Raw genomic sequence first — 13931 nt, 5'->3', positions numbered from 1 at the left:
ATACAGAGAGAGGAAGAGAGAGGAAGAGAGAGGAAGAGAGAGGAAGAGAGAGGGAGAGAGAGGGAGAGAGAGGGAGAGGGGAAGAGAGGGGAAGAGAGGAAGAGAGGGAGAAGAAAGAGAGAGAGGGAGGGAGCAGAAGAGGAGATGGAGAGAGAGGGAGAGGAAGAGGGGAAAGAGAAAGGAAAGAGGGAGCAGAAGAGGGGAAGAGAGAGAGAGCGAGAAGGGAGAGAGAGAGAGGGGGAGAGAGAGAGAGAGAGCAGGGGTGGGATAGAGAGAGAGAGGGGAGCAGACGAGAGGGAGGGAGGGAGGGAGCAGACGGAGGGAGAGGGAGGGAGGGGAGGGGTGGGATAGAGAGAGAGGGAGAGGGGAGCAGAAGAGAGGGAGAGGGAGAGGGGGAGCAGAAGGAGGGAGAGGGAAGAGGGAGCAGAGGAGGGAGCGCTGCTGTTATGAATCTCTGATTCGGTAGTATTGGAAATCAATGTGAATATCAGGCCAATAAAGCATTGGGACATTGATATTGAGAGGGGGTGTCAGTCTTTTCAGTCAGGCAGTGGGGCTGGCTACTCTTGGGTCCTCTTTACTCCGATGGCGTATCATATAGGCTGCTGCCGACAACGCTAAGACACCATAGGTAGCCAGGACAAACTAGAGAGAGAGAGAGAGGTTATGTTAGCAGTATAATACTGCTCTAGAGCAGCAGCTCATGTCTGTCTGTGTGTCTGTGTGTCTGTCTGTCTGTGTGTCTGTGTCTCTGTCTGTCTGTGTCTGTCTATCTGTGTCTGTCTGTCTGTGTCTGTCTGTCTGTGTCTGTCTGTGTCTGTCTGTGTCTGTCTATCTGTGTCTGTCTGTGTCTGTCTGTGTCTATCTGGGTCTGTCTGTCTGTGTCTGTCTGTGTCTGTCTGTGTCTGTCTGTGTCTGTCTGTGTCTATCTGTGTCTGTCTGTCTGTGTCTGTCTGTGTCTGTCTGTGTCTGTCTGTGTCTGTCTATCTGTGTCTGTCTATCTGTCTATCTGTGTCTGTCTGTGTCTATCTGGGTCTGTCTGTCTGTGTCTGTCTGTGTCTGTCTGTGTCTGTCTATCTGTGTGTGTGTCTGTCTGTGTGTGTCTGTGTCTATCTGTGTGTGTCTGTGTCTATCTGTGTCTGTCTGTGTCTATCTGTCTGTGTCTATCTGTCTGTGTCTGTCTGTGTGTGTGTGTGTCTGTCTGTCTATCTGTGTGTGTCTGTGTATGTGTGTGTCTGTCTATCTGTGTGTCTCTATCTGTGTCTGTGTCTGTGTGTGTCTGTCTATCTGTGTGTGTGTGTGTGTGTCTGTGTGTGTCTGTCTATATGTGTCTGTCTATCTGTGTCTGTCTGTGTCTGTCTATCTGTGTGTGTGTCTGTCTGTGTCTGTGTGTGTCTGTCTATCTGTGTGTGTGTCTGTGTGTGTCTGTCTATCTGTGTGTGTGTGTGTCTGTCTGTGTGTGTCTATCTGTGTCTGTCTATCTGTGTGTGTGTGTCTGTGTGTGTCTGTCTATCTGTGTCTGTCTATCTGTGTGTGTGTCTCTGTCTATCTGTGTGTGTGTGTCTCTGTCTATCTGTGTGTGTGTGTCTCTGTCTATCTGTGTGTGTGTGTCTCTGTCTATCTGTGTGTGTGTGTGTCTCTGTCTATCTGTGTGTGTGTGTGTCTCTGTCTATCTGTGTGTGTGTGTCTCTGTCTATCTGTGTGTGTGTCTCTGTCTATCTGTGTGTGTGTCTCTGTCTATCTGTGTGTGTGTCTGTCTGTCTGTGTGTGTGTCTCTGTCTGTCTGTGTGTGTGTCTCTGTCTGTCTGTGTGTGTGTCTGTCTGTCTGTGTGTGTGTCTCTGTCTGTCTGTGTGTGTGTCTCTGTCTGTCTGTGTGTGTGTCTCTGTCTATCTGTGTGTCTGTCTGTCTGTCTGTGTGTGTGTGTCTCTGTCTATCTGTGTGTGTGTGTCTCTGTCTATCTGTGTGTGTGTCTCTGTCTATCTGTGTGTGTGTGTGTCTCTGTCTATCTGTGTGTGTGTGTCTCTGTCTATCTGTGTGTGTGTCTGTCTGTCTATCTGTGTGTGTGTCTGTCTGTCTATCTGTGTGTGTGTCTGTCTGTCTGTCTGTCTGTGTGTGTGTCTCTGTCTGTCTGTGTGTGTGTCTCTGTCTGTCTGTGTGTGTGTCTCTGTCTGTCTGTGTGTGTGTCTCTGTCTGTCTGTGTGTGTGTCTCTGTCTATCTGTGTGTCTGTCTGTCTGTCTGTGTGTGTGTCTGTCTGTCTGTGTGTCTGTCTGTGTGTCTGTCTATCTGTGTCTGTCTATCTGTGTGTGTGTCTGTCTATCTGTGTCTGTGTCTGTGTCTGTGTCTGTCTATCTGTGTGTGTCTATCTGTGTGTGTCTGTCTATCTGTGTCTGTCTATCAGTGTGTGTGTCTGTCTATCTGTGTCTGTCTATCTGTGTGTGTGTCTGTGTGTGTGTCTTACGTTGCGTCTCCCCTGTAGTGTGTAGCTGTTGAAATGTCTCCTCCATCCAGTCAGGTTAACAGTGGCTGGAGCCTCCATACCAAACAACTGTCTCTGTTACACACACAGATAGATACACACAAGACACACACACACACACACACACACACACAGAGAGATGAGGACAATCTGAACGGACAATCTTGATGACATCACAGTGATTAGCTATGAGGGGATTCTATTAATCTGACCTGGTCGCCCGGGTAGGCGTGGTATTGGTTAGTGGTCGATGACAGAGGCGTGGTATTGGTTAGTGGTCGATGACAGAGGCGTGGTATTGGTTAAGGGTCGATGACAGAGGTGTGGTATTGGTTAGGGGTCGATGACAGAGGTGTGGTATTGGTTAGGGGTCGATGACAGAGGTGTGGTATTGGTTAGGGGTCGATGACAGAGGTGTGGTATTGGTTAGGGGTCGATGACAGAGGTGTGGTATTGGTTAGTGGTCGATGACAGAGGTGTGGTATTGGTTAGTGGTCGATGGTAGAGGTGGGCTATTGGTTAAGGGTCGATGACAGAGGTGTGGTATTGGTTAAGGGTCGATGGCAGAGGTGTGGTATTGGTTAGTGGTCGATGACAGAGGTGTGGTATTGGTTAAGGGTCGATGACAGAGGTGTGGTATTGGTTAGTGGTCGATGGCAGAGGTGTGCTATTGGTTAAGGGTCGATGGCAGAGGTGTGGTATTGGTTAGTGGTCGATGACAGAGGTGTGGTATTGGTTAAGGGTCGATGACAGAGGTGTGGTATTGGTTAGGGGTCGATGGTAGAGGTGTGGTATTGGTTAGGGGTCGATGACAGAGGTGTGGTATTGGTTAGGGGTCGATGACAGAGGTGTGGTATTGGTTAGTGGTCGATGACAGAGGTGTGGTATTGGTTAAGGGTGTGGTATTGGTTAAGGGTCGAGGGCAGAGGTTTGATATTGGTTAGTGGTCGATGACAGAGGTGTGGTATTGGTTAGGGGTCGATGACAGAGGTGTGGTATTGGTTAGGGGTCGATGGTAGAGGTGTGGTATTGGTTAGGGGTCGATGACAGAGGTGTGGTATTGGTTAGGGGTCGATGACAGAGGTGTGGTATTGGTTAGTGGTCGATGACAGAGGTGTGGTATTGGTTAGTGGTCGATGACAGAGGTGTGGTATTGGTTAGTGGTCGATGACAGAGGTGTGGTATTGGTTAGTGGTCGATGACAGAGGTGTGGTATTGGTTAGTGGTCGATGACAGAGGTGTGGTATTGGTTAGTGGTCGATGACAGAGGTGTGGTATTGGTTAGTGGTCGATGACAGAGGTGTGGTATTGGTTAGTGGTCGATGACAGAGGTGTGGTATTGGTTAGTGGTCGATGACAGAGGTGTGGTATTGGTTAGTGGTCGATGACAGAGGTGTGGTATTGGTTAAGGGTCGATGACAGAGGTGTGGTATTGGTTAGTGGTCGATGACAGAGGTGTGGTATTGGTTAGTGGTCGATGACAGAGGTGTGGTATTGGTTAGTGGTCGATGACAGAGGTGTGGTATTGGTTAGTGGTCGATGACAGAGGTGTGGTATTGGTTAGTGGTCGATGACAGAGGTGTGGTATTGGTTAGTGGTCGATGACAGAGGTGTGGTATTGGTTAGTGGTCGATGACAGAGGTGTGGTATTGGTTAGTGGTCGATGACAGAGGTGTGGTATTGGTTAGTGGTCGATGACAGAGGTGTGGTATTGGTTAGTGGTCGATGACAGAGGTGTGGTATTGGTTAGTGGTCGATGACAGAGGTGTGGTATTGGTTAGTGGTCGATGACAGAGGTGTGGTATTGGTTAGTGGTCGATGACAGAGGTGTGGTATTGGTTAGTGGTCGATGACAGAGGTGTGGTATTGGTTAAGGGTCGATGACAGAGGTGTGGTATTGGTTAGTGGTCGATGACAGAGGTGTGGTATTGGTTAAGGGTCGATGACAGAGGTGTGGTATTGGTTAAGGGTCGATGACAGAGGTGTGGTATTGGTTAGTGGTCGATGACATAGGTGTGGTATTGGTTAAGGGTGTGGTATTGGTTAAGGGTCGAGGGTAGAGGTGTGGTATTGGTTAAGGGTCGAGGGCAGAGGTGTGGTATTGGTTAAGGGTCGATGACAGAGGTGTGGTATTGGTTAAGGGTCGATGACAGAGGTGTGGTATTGGTTAAGGGTTGATGACAGAGGTGTGGTATTGGTTAAGGGTCGATGACAGAGGTGTGGTATTGGTTAAGGGTCGATGACAGAGGTGTGGTATTGGTTAAGGGTCGATGACAGAGGTGTGGTATTGGTTAGTGGTCGATGACAGAGGTGTGGTATTGGTTAAGGGTCGAGTTTATATCTATATATTTATAACATTTAAAATGAGTTTATATCCCTGTTAGTGAGCATTTATCCCGAGACAAGATAATCCATCCACCTGACAGCTGTGGCAAATCAACAAGCTGATTAAACAGCACGATCATTACCCAGGTGCATCTGGTGCTGGGGACAACAAAAGACCACTCTAAAATGTACAGTTTTGCCACATGTAACGGACGTGTAACAGATGTGAAACGGCTAGCTTAGTTAGCGGTGGTGTGCGCTAAATAGCGTTTCAATTGGTGACGTCACTTGCTCTGAGACCTTGAAGTAGTTGTTTGCTCTGCAAGGGTTCACGCCTGGGTATGGGCGAGGGGACGGTCTAAAGTTATACTGTTACACACACAACCAAACAGATGTCTCAAGTTGAAGGAGCGAGCAATTGGCACGACGACTACAGGAATGTCCACCAGAGCTGTTGCCAGAGAATGTGATGGTCATCATTGTTTACAATAAAGCGCATCCAATGTCGTTACAACCGGCCTCACAAACACGCAGGACATTGTGTAGAAGCTATTATATATATATTGATAATGATTATATTAATATATACATTGAAATTGTTGCTTTTATATTTTTTGTTCAATATATTTAGCCGTTTTATGGCTTGGATGTAGAAGCTGTTCGTTCCAGACTTCGTGTGTGAGAGTAGAGAAGGCAGTCTAGGGGGTGGGGGTGGGGGGGTCACTCGGTTTACCGACCTTCACCTCGGTGATCAGATGACCGAAGCTCGTGAGCGGGATCCGCGTCTTTACCGGGGAAGTTGACATGGCTGAGGAAACGGTTCACAACCAGATAACATTATTGGCTGAAGGTTAGGTTCATGTCGCGTTCACAAGCCTGCTACAACACATGCAAATAACCAACAGACGTTTCAAACCAGACAACAGTTAGAATACAATCAACACAGACTCAAACCACAATATACTCACCGTAACGGCTCGGTAAGGAAACACCGCTATCCGAACGCATAGTTTTCATATGGAACCTTTCTTCCGGTTTCATTTGATTGACAGTGGATGTACCCAGTCAGGTTTAATCATTCAAAACCCCATCCAATGACAGTTACACAAGCGGCAATGTCGGATCCCAGCGTGTCTTCTCCTTAACAGCCAGCAGGTGGCGCCAGACGCTCAGTTGAACAGAAAGCCGACAATGCTGAGGACATTTAATTAGAAAGGCCTTTATTGGCGGGGGACACATGTTTACATTCCCAAAGCAAGTTAAATAAACAGACATTAAACATTACACACCTACTGTATATAGCCTCTCTACTGTATATAGCTTCTCTACTGTATAGAGCCTCTCTACTGTATATAGCCTCTATACTGTATAGAGCCTCTCTACTGTATAGAGCCTCTCTACTGTATATAGACTCACTACTGTAATAGCCTCTATACTGTATAGAGCCTCTCTACTGTATATAGACTGACTACTGTAATAGCCTCTCAACTGTATATAGCCTCTCTACTGTATATAGCTCTCTACTGTATAGAGCCTCTCTACTGTATATAGCCTCTCTACTGTATATAGCCTCTCTACTGTATATAGTCTCTCTACTGTATAGAGCCTCTCTACTGTATATAGTCTCTCTTCTGTATATAGCCTCTCTACTGTATATAGCCTCTCTACTGTTATAGCCTCTCTACTGTATATAGACTGACTACTGTATATAGCCTCTACTGTATATAGCCTCTCTACTGTATATAGCCTCTACTGTATATAGCCTCTACTGTATATAGCCTCTCTACTGTATATAGCCTCTACTGTATATAGCCTCCCTACTGTATATAGCCTCTCTACTGTATATAGCCTCTCTACTGTATATAGTCTCTCTACTGTATAGAGTCTCTCTACTGTATATAGCCTCTACTGTATATCAGCCTCTCTACTGTATATAGCCTCTACTGTATATAGCCTCTCTACTGTATATAGCCTCTCTACTGTATATAGCCTCTACTGTATATAGCCTCTCTACTGTATATAGCCTCGACTGTATATAGCCTCCCTACTGTATATAGCCTCTCTACTGTATATAGCCTCCCTACTGTATATAGCCTCTCTACTGTATATAGCCTCTCTACTGTATATAGTCTCTCTACTGTATAGAGCCTCTCTACTGTATATAGTCTCTCTTCTGTATATAGCCTCTACTGTATATAGCCTCTCTACTGTATATAGCCTCTACTGTATATAGTCTCTCTACTGTATAGAGCCTCTCTACTGTATATAGTCTCTCTTCTGTATATAGTCTCTCTACTGTATAGAGCCTCTCTACTGTATATAGCCTCTACTGTATATAGCCTCTACTGTATAGAGCCTCTCTACTGTATATAGTCTCTCAGTATATTCTCTACTGTATAGAGCCTCTCTACTGTATACACCTCTACTGTATATAGCCTCTCTACTGTATTTAGCCTCTCTACTGTATATAGCCTCTCTACTGTATATAACCTCTATACTGTATAGAGCATTCTCTACTGTATATAGACTGACTACTGTATTCAGTATTTCAACTGTATATAGCCTCTACACCTATTATATAGCATTTCACTGTATGAGCCTCTACTGTATATACCTGTACTGTATATAGTCTCTCTACTGTATAGAGCCTCTCTACTGTATATAGTCTCTTCTGTATATATCTCCACTGTATATAGCCTACTCACTGTTATAGCCTCTCTACTGTATATAGACTGACTACTGTATATAGCCTCTACTGTATATAGCTCTCTACTGTATATAGCCTTACTGTATATTCTACTGTATATAGCCTCTACACCTGTGTATAGCCTCTACTGTATATAGCCTCCCTACTGTATATAGCCTCTCTACTGTATATAGCCTCTCTACTGTATATAGTCTCTCACTGTATAGAGTCTCTCTACTGTATAGAGCCTCTCTACTGTATATAGCCTCTCTACTGTATATAGCCTCTCTACTGTATATAGCCTCTCTACTGTATATAGCCTCTACTGTATATAGCCTCTCTACTGTATATAGCCTCTACTGTATATAGCCTCCCTACTGTATATAGCCTCTACTGTATATAGCCTCTCTACTGTATATAGTCTCTCTACTGTATAGAGCCTCTCTACTGTATATAGTCTCTCTTCTGTATATAGCTCTCTACTGTATATAGCCTCTCTACTGTATATAGCCTCTCTACTGTATATAGCCTCTCTACTGTATATAACCTCTCTACTGTATATAGCCTCTACTGTATATAGCCTCTCTACTGTATTTAGCTCTCTACTGTATATAGCCTCTCTACTGTATATAACCTCTATACGGTCTACTACACCTGTTGTATTCAGCATTTCACTATACTACCAGGATCCACGTCACTCCCTTAGAGCTCTGTGACTTTACCCTCCTGTTCTACCAGGATCCACGTCACTCCCTTAGAGCTCTGTGACTTTACCCTCCTGTTCTACCAGGATCCACGTCACTCCCTTAGAGCTCTGTGACTTTACCCTCCTGTTCTACCAGGATCCACGTCACTCCCTTAGAGCTCTGTGACTTACCCCTCCTGTTCTACCAGGATCCACGTCACTCCCTTAGAGCTCTGTGACTTTACCCTCCTGTTCTACCAGGATCCACGTCACTCCCTTAGAGCTCTGTGACTTTACCCTCCTGTTCTACCAGGATCCACGTCACTCCCTTAGAGCTCTGTGACTTTACCTCCTGTTCTACCAGGATCCACGTCACTCCCTTAGAGCTCTGTGACTTTACCCTCCTGTTCTACCAGGATCCACGTCACTCCCCTAGAGCTCTGTGACTTTACCCTCCTGTTCTACCAGGATCCACGTCACTCCCTTAGAGCTCTGTGACTTTACCCTCCTGTTCTACCAGGATCCACGTCACTCCCTTAGAGCTCTGTGACTTTACCCTCCTGTTCTACCAGGATCCACGTCACTCCCTTAGAGCTCTGTGACTTTACCCTCCTGTTCTACCAGGATCCACGTCACTCCCTTAGAGCTCTGTGACTTTACCCTCCTGTTCTACCAGGATCCACGTCACTCCCTTAGAGCTCTGTGACTTTACCCTCCTGTTCTACCAGGATCCACGTCACTCCCTTAGAGCTCTGTGACTTTACCCTCCTGTTCTACCAGGATCCACGTCACTCCCTTAGAGCTCTGTGACTTTACCCTCCTGTTCTACCAGGATCCACGTCACTCCCTTAGAGCTCTGTGACTTTACCCTCCTATTCTACCAGGATCCACGTCACTCCCTTAGAGCTCTGTGACTTTACCCTCCTGTTCAACCAGGATCCACGTCACTCCCTTAGAGCTCTGTGACTTTACCCTCCTGTTCTACCAGGATCCACGTCACTCCCTTAGAGCTCTGTGACTTTACCCTCCTGTTCTACCAGGATCCACGTCACTCCCTTAGAGCTCTGTGACTTTACCCTCCTGTTCTACCAGGATCCACGTCCACTCCCTTAGAGCTCTGTGACTTTACCCTCCTGTTCTACCAGGATCCACGTCACTCCCTTAGAGCTCTGTGACTTTACCCTCCTGTTCTACCAGGATCCACGTCACTCCCTTAGAGCTCTGTGACTTTACCCTCCTGTTCTACCAGGATCCACGTCCCTCCCTTAGAGCTCTGTGACTTTACCCTCCTGTTCTACCAGGATCCACGTACCAGGATCCACTCCCTTAGAGCTCTGTGACTTTACCCTCCTGTTCTACCAGGATCCACGTCACTCCCTTAGAGCTCTGTGACTTTACCCTCCTGTTCTACCAGGATCCACGTCACTCCCTTAGAGCTCTGTGACTTTACCCTCCTGTTCTACCAGGATCCACGTCCTCCCTTAGAGCTCTGTGACTTTACCCTCCTGTTCTACCAGGATCCACGTCACCCCTTAGAGCTCTGTGACTTTACCCTCCTGTTCTACCAGGATCCACGCCCTCCCTTAGAGCTCTGTGACTTTACCCTCCTGTTCTACCAGGATCCACGTCACTCCCTTAGAGCTCTGTGACTTTACCCTCCTGTTCTACCAGGATCCACGTCACTCCCTTAGAGCTCTGTGATCTTTACCCTCCTGTTCTACCAGGATCCACGTCACTCCCTTAGAGCTCTGTGACTTTACCCCTCCTGTTCACCAGGATCCACGTCACTCCCTTTAGAGCTCTGTGACTTTACCTCCTGTTCTACCAGGATCCACGCCACTCCCTTAGAGCTCTCAGGACTTTACCCTCCTATTCTACCAGGATCCACGTCACTCCCTTAGAGCTCTGTGACTTTACCTCCTGTTCTACCAGGATCCACGCTACTCCCTTAGAGCTCTGTGACTTTACCCTCCTGTTCTACATTTCTATATTCTGGTGTTCTACCTATTCTACTGTTCTATATTCTGGGTGTTCTATCTATTTTACTGTTCTATATTCTGGTGTTCTATCTATTCTACTGTTCTATTCCATCATCCTCTACATTCTAGAGTTCCACCCACGTCCTTCTCTTTCTCACTGGCTGAGTGGCTGGTCAGGTGATCTTCAACAAGTGTCCACTTGTTTATCTCTCTGGGGATGTTTTAGACCTTCACAGACATTCAATACCATTCAATACCATTCAATAACATTCACTAACATTCACTAACATTCACTAACATTCAATAACACACACCTCTCTTTTGTCAGTATCTTTGTCTCGCTCATGACCTAGGCTACACCCTAATGTTCACCTAAATATTTGCGACAAAAACAGACCCTCTGTCTCTTCCTACACACACACCGTGTACGGTGGAATTCGGAGTAGATAAGGGGAGGGGCCTTCATTGCCCCCTATCTCACGGTTCCAGCGCAACACTCTTCCTGCAGACAACATACACACTGCACGAGGCGCTTCGCTCACACACCAGCAGCACGTCGCCACAGCTGTAGCAGCGCTGCTCCAGTCTCCGGGGGCTGTGGGAGATCCGAGCGAACAGGGAAGCAGGGCCCACGGGGTGTCGGGGACCCAGCAGTGTGAGGCTTGGCAGGAGTCAGGACATTCACACCGAGCGAACACCGGGGAAACCGACACTGAGAGAGGAAGAAGGGAGGGAGGCACCTTCTAAAAAAGGCACACAACTCTCTTTCCTCCAAATTTCAAAACACTTCCGCGTTAAAATGGCTGACCGCGAGCAGGGCAGCGACGACGGAGAGAGCTCGAGCACCGGGGGATCGAGCGGCGGGAGAGCGGGGCCGCGAGGGGCTTCGCGCCAAGGAGCTCTGCGCCAGAAGAACGTGCACGAGGTCAAGGACCACAAGTTCATCGCGCGCTTCTTCAAGCAGCCCACGTTCTGCAGCCACTGCACGGACTTCATCTGGTTAGTGTGCGTGCGTGGGGGATGCGTGTGTGTGTGGCGCGCAGGGTACAGGTGATTCACTTGCTGCTGAATGACTTTAGCCTGGCAGAGAGAGACAGAGAGACGCATGAATTGCTAACAACAAGAGATATAAACACACAGCCCACAACAACCGAATGGAACATGGTTGTATAACCATGAATCCGCCATTGTTAGTGTCCTGTGTGGTCAGACCCACCAGAGACAGATAGTCAGTCTATCGACCATTCTACCACATCACACACTGACTCCAGGTGGTTGGTGTGTCTGCCTGTGTGTGTGTCTCGTGTGTGTGTGTGTCTGTGTGTGTGTTTTGTTGTGACACCATTCAAGGATGTTATGATCTGATTTATCTTCAGCTCATTAAGTACAAACTGAATGGGGGGTTCAGGTAAGACTGGTGTTAGAGGGGGGGGGGTCGGTAGACTGGTGGTTAGAGGGGGGGAGTCATGGTAGATTGGTGGTTAGAGAGGGGGTCAGTGAGACTGGTGTTAGAAGGGGGGGGTCAGGGTAGGCTGGTGGTTAAGAAGGGGGTCAGGGTAGACTGGTGGTTAGAGAGGGGAGGGTCAGGTAGACTGGAAAGGAGGGGGGGTCAGTAGGCTATGGTTAGAGGGGGGTCAGGTAGACTGGTGGTTGGGGAGGGGGGTCAGGTAGATTGGTGGTTAGAGGGGGGGTCAGGTAGACTGTTGGTTAGAGAGGGGGGTCAGGTAGACTGAGGTGGTTAGAGGGGGGGGGGTCAGGTAGATTGGTGGTTAGAGGGGGGTCAGGTAGACTGGGTGGTTAGAGGGGGGGGGTCAGGTAGACTGGTGGTTAGAGGGGGGGGGTCAGGTAGATTGGTGGTTAGAGTGGGGTCAGGGTAGACTGTTGGTTAGAGGGGGGGTCAGGTAGACTGGTGGTTAGAGGGGGCAGGTAGACTGGTGGTTTCAGAAGAAGGGGTCAGAAGCTCAGGTAGACTGGTGGTTAGAGGGGGGTCAGTGTGGACTGGTGGTCAGGGGGGTCAGGTAGACTGGTGGAAAGGAGGGGGGGGGTCAGGTAGACTGTTGGTTAGAGGGGGGTCAGGTAGACTGGTGGTTAGAGGGGGGTCAAGTAGACTGGTGGTTAGAGGGGGGTTAGGTAGACTGGTGGTTAGAGAGGGGGTCGGTAGACTGGTGGTGGTGAGAGGGGGGGTCAGGTAGACTGGTGGTCAGAGGGGGGGGTCAGGTAGACTAGTGGTTTCAAAGGGGGGTCAGGTAGACTGGTGGTCAGAGGGGGGTCAAGTAGACTGGTGATCAGGGGGGGGGGGTTCAGGTAGACTGGTGGTTAGAGGGGGCGCCAGGTAGACTGGTGGTTAGAGGGGGCCAGGCACTGGTGGTCAGAGGGGGGTCAGGTAGACTGGTGGTTAGAGGGGGGGTCAGGTAGACTGGTGGTTAGAGGGGGTCAGGTAGACTGGTGGTTAGAGGGGGGTCAGGTGACTGCGGTTAGAGGGGGTCAGGTAGACTGGTGGTTAGAGGGGGGTCAGGTAGACTGGTGGTCAGAGGGGGGTCAGGTAGACAGTGGTCAGAGGGGGTCAGGTAGACTGGTGGTCAGAGGGGGGGGTCAGGTAGACTGGTGGTCAGAGGGGGGTCCAGACTGGTGGTGGGAGGGGGGTCAGGTAGACTGGTGGTCAGAGGGGAACATGTTAACTGTTTTGTCTGTTGTTTGTCAGCCAATGAGGATCCTCAGAAATACAGCCACAATTCCAACGTAGAAAGTCGTGTTGCAGTGAGGACATTCCTTCATGGAGACATTAATAAACTTCATGTTCCATTTCTCTTCACAGGGGGTTCGGGAAGCAAGGTTTCCAGTGTCAAGGTAGGACTTATTCATTGGCCTGCCATAGTGGGACTTATCCATGGGCTACTATAGTAGTCTATATATAGGACTTATCTATGGGCCTGTTGGCCTACTATAGTAGTCTATATATAGGACTTATCTATGGGCCTACTATAGTAGTCTATATATAGGACTTATCTATGGGCCTGTTGGCCTACTATAGTAGTCTATATATAGGACTTATCTATGGGCCTGTTGGCCTACTATAGTAGTCTATATATAGGACTTATCTATGGGCCTACTATAGTAGTCTATATATAGGACTTATCTATAGGCCTACTATAGTAGTCTATATATAGGACTTATCTATGGGCCTGTTGGCCTACTATAGTAGTCTATATATAGGACTTATCTATGGGCCTACTATAGTAGTCTATATATAGGACTTATCTACGGGCCTGTTGGCCTACTATAGTAGTCTATATATAGGACTTATCTACGGGCCTGTTGGCCTACTATAGTAGTCTATATATAGGACTTATCTACGGGCCTGTTGGCCTACTATAGTAGTCTATATATAGGACTTATCTATGGGCCTACTATAGTAGTCTATATATAGGACTTATCTATGGGCCTGTGGCCTACTATAGTAGTCTATATATAGGACTTATCTATGGGCCTGTTGGCCTACTATAGTAGTCTATATATAGGACTTATCTATGGGCCTACTATAGTAGTCTATATATAGGACTTATCTATGGGCCTACTATAGTAGTCTATATATAGGACTTATCTATGGGCCTGTTGGCCTACTATAGTAGTCTATATATAGGACTTATCTATGGGCCTACTATAGTAGTCTATATATAGGACTTATCTACGGGCCTGTTGGCCTACTATAGTAGTCTATATATAGGACTTATCTATGGGCCTACTATAGTAGTCTATATATAGGACTTATCTACGGGCC

At 47.7% G+C, this 13931-nt stretch overlaps 1 long non-coding RNA gene across 2 annotated transcripts; it reads right to left on the bottom strand.

Annotated features, from left to right (window-relative positions):
• Positions 1 to 437: 437 nt before the first annotated feature.
• Positions 438 to 5861, bottom strand: LOC135534450 (uncharacterized). Of its 2 annotated transcripts, none has more exons than XR_010454692.1 (4): positions 5772 to 5861; positions 5541 to 5611; positions 2461 to 2553; positions 438 to 645 (listed from the first exon to the last, which is right to left on the bottom strand). It is a non-coding gene; the product is annotated as an uncharacterized LOC135534450 (long non-coding RNA). The 2 variants fall into 2 exon arrangements; XR_010454693.1 differs by having other exon boundaries at positions 5541 to 5682; positions 5772 to 5786.
• Between the last annotated feature and the right edge of the window lie 8070 nt (positions 5862 to 13931).

This window comes from Oncorhynchus masou, unplaced genomic scaffold, assembly GCF_036934945.1.
Source record: "Oncorhynchus masou masou isolate Uvic2021 unplaced genomic scaffold, UVic_Omas_1.1 unplaced_scaffold_3419, whole genome shotgun sequence".
Taxonomy (NCBI): Eukaryota; Metazoa; Chordata; class Actinopteri; order Salmoniformes; family Salmonidae; genus Oncorhynchus; species Oncorhynchus masou.
This window is presented reverse-complemented; position numbering and strand designations above follow the sequence as displayed.